A 3649-nucleotide genomic window follows, 5' to 3' on the forward strand; every position below is an offset into this window, starting at 1 on the left:
GTCGAGTGATTAGCTCATTCGTCCATTTAAGTAAGTATTGGGAGTTTGAATTCCGTCTTGTGCATGCAGTAATCTATTGGCCAACGACAGACGAGTTCAAATTTGCGACAGATTAGTCCTTAACCTATCGGATTGGGAAATACTGTTTGAATAAACAAAAAAAAAAAGAAGATACAAGAAATAATTAAGTTGGATTGGTTGAGTAGTTAATTTATTCATTCGTTTAATTAAAATTTGTCTATTTAATTAAATATTAGAGATTTAAATTTTATCTTATACATATAATAATTAATCGATTAATGTCACACTCTTAGATAAAATTTTAATTTATAACAAATTAATTCTTAATCTGTTGAATTAAAAAATATAATAATCCAAAAAAAAATCAAGCACTTTGTGACTTGCATTAATTTTTAAATTCAACCATTTTCTTGTAGGAAAAAAAAGGGGGCATTAGTTACTAGTTAGTATAAGGTAATAATAATGAGGATATTTTGTTTTCCATGTTACTCTGTCTGATAGTGTTCAGGAGTATAAATTATTAAAATATTTTTATGATTTCATTATCTATCTGTTTTGGTAAGATTTGGATTGGTCTTTCTGTATCAATGGAATATTTTTAATTTATAATAATGGGAACTTTTTTAGACTATAAAATTACTACATGAAAAACAAAATTATAGATTATGATAGTGATTGGATGATAAAAAATAATGTTCACTCAATTTTATAAAAAAAATTAAGATAATACTGCCTTCATTTAAAATTTTGTTTAGGGTTTAGCTATTTCTTGCTAAACTAAAAAATAACTGTCAAATCAGATAATATATACTAAAATAGTTCGAAAAGGTTAGTCTAAGAATAATATGAATAATAAATATATTAAATATTTATTTTATTAAATATATAAATAATTATTTTAATATTTTAATATACATAATTCTATTAGATAAAACAAACATAGTAATGCACACCATAAGTTGTTCTTATCTTGTTAACCTAACAAATCCCCATTAAAAAATGAGCAGTGTAGTTAGTACTTAGTATACGTCACATGAATAAATAAATAAAATAAGCAGCAGCATAAGGAATTAATTTTAAATCATTAATATTAATTAATATTTTTAATTCATATTTTTAAAAGATTTAGGATCTAAACTTGTGATTTAAAATTTAAAAAAAATTAAAATTGACGGATATTTATTGAAAAAAATAATTTTTAATTAAACTCATAAAATAATATTTCACTATTTATATATTGTATACTTTTTATTTTTAGTATTAAAATAATGAAATAACCGAGTGGAATGCAAATTGGAACTTCAGTAGTGGACTTCTCTTTTGAGTTTTGACATAAGAAATTAAAGATAGTTTTCCTTTACTTGATTTATCTATTTCCATCTAAGTGTAAATATAACTTTCAATTATTATTATTATTATTATTATTATTATTATTATTATTATTTTCTTCATGAAGTAAAAATGCGCGGTTGCAATTATGTGTATATGGATATGGATAATATGTTGGTATATTTATCAGAAAAAGAGAGACCTGGTGTGGTATGAATACAGTCACCGACACATCTAAGCCATTTTAGGAACCTATATAATTTAACAATGGTTTATAAATATTATCTCATGAATATATTTACCTTATATAAAATAACTTCATATATATTTTGTTATTTATACTAATACCAAACAATGCATAAAATACAAAAATTCACAAAAGTACTTATATTTAATAAAAAAAAGTATTATATGCAATAAACAAATAACTCAATGTTTATAAGAAAAAATGAACTAAAATATTTTAAAGTGAATTTTATATGTATTCACTAAATGTTGTAATAATAATAATAATATTTAATTATTCTATTATTTTTTATAATTTTATTAAATTTTTAATTAAATTTTTATAATTTTTTTAGTTAAATTTTTATATTATATCAAAATTTGTAACTAAAATTCTACTGTGATAAAAATATTAGAACTAATAGAATATTTGGTTAATAGAAATAGAAGATAGTAGATTAACCAGATTTTGAGAGGATACATGACTACAAATAGAAAAGCTAAGAGACTCTTTTTGAGACTCTTCTTGATTTAAAACAAAAAAAAAAATATGTAATTGGGAACTGTAATTTTTGGGATGGATTAGAGTATAGTAGATTTGGAACTTCTAATGAAGGAGGAATTTTCGCCAATGAGAGGTAGAAAGCTTGAATCAACTGTCTGAAATCTTGCAATATGTAAAATTGATAGCAGAAGTACAAGATAGAATGGTGTGAAAATTTTGACAAGAAAGATATTTATTCTACTAACTCATTTGTGCAGGTTTTGTAGGAAGAGACTCTGAAAGATGACATTGTTGGTTGCAGATTCGCAAATGAAATTTGAAAAGAACTTGTCCCGCCTCATATTGAATTGTTTACTTGGTTTGTGCTAGTAGGTTGAGTTAATACTAAGAATCAACTTAGTAGATAAGATATCATTGAATAGAGGAATATTGTTTGAGAATGTGTAATAAAGAAGTTGAAATTGCATAACACTTATTTCTTGACAGGTGTGATATGCTTGAATTACTCATTTTAGTCGTGATTGGACTATTCCAAATACTATTAAAGAACATTTTGAAAGTTAAAAAACTTTACTTTTAAAAAATAAATTGCACAAAAAATGATTAGTTAATTTTTTCAGTTATATAAAATATCTAGTTACGTAGAAATAATGTCATAAAGACAATAAATATAAAAGATTGTGTTGCTAGCACCTTTGATTGTTCAAAAAAGTGGTGTAACAGTGGATTGATATTATTAATAGTTTTGCTAAAAATGACATAAGAGTTATTTTAGTTTCATATGCTTTATTTTATTGTTTGTTATATATGCATTTCACTCTATGTGTTGAGCTTTTACTTTCTTTAAAATTGTCTGTTTTATTTTTTTGTTCATATTCATATAAAAATAATAATAATACTCTTGAGAGGTTGGTGTATATATACATTGTATTTTTTTTAAAATTTAAAAAATAAAATGTAATTTTTTATTATTTATTTTATAGATAAAACAAAAAAATATAAAAAAATTTATTTAAATTTGATAAAATTATTTTATCTTCTAAAATAAAAATTTAAAAATTAGAGAATCTGAATTCACATAATTCTCTGCTTTCTATAAATTTATCTATGGTTATGCATTAATTAATTGCATTCTTCTTCTTCTATTATTATAAATTTATTTTAACGAAAACACATTATTATCTATGACAACTTTGGTTAGTTGGTGTGGAAGTTATTCAACACATATCGTAATGACAAAATTAGATTGAAAAATAAAAGAAAAACCTTTTCAATTATTGGTCTCTCAGCTCGTCAGCTATATATCGCTTTTTCTTGGGGGTATATTATTTATCACTTCTACCAAACAGTAAGGAACTCAATAAGGTTATTAATTTTCAAGGTTGAGTAATAAGATAATCGAAATTGTAAGATATATAATAATTATCCAAGTACTTTTATTTACCTGTTTAAATTTTAATTTGAGATCAATAATTTATGATATAATATTAAAAATTTCATTAAAAATATTAGATTTGATTTTTTGTCACAAAAAATAGTAGAGACAAATAAAAAAAGATTATACAAAAT

The sequence above is a fragment of the Arachis duranensis genome, chromosome 4 (assembly GCF_000817695.3).
Source record: "Arachis duranensis cultivar V14167 chromosome 4, aradu.V14167.gnm2.J7QH, whole genome shotgun sequence".
NCBI classification, from domain to species: domain Eukaryota; kingdom Viridiplantae; phylum Streptophyta; class Magnoliopsida; order Fabales; family Fabaceae; genus Arachis; species Arachis duranensis.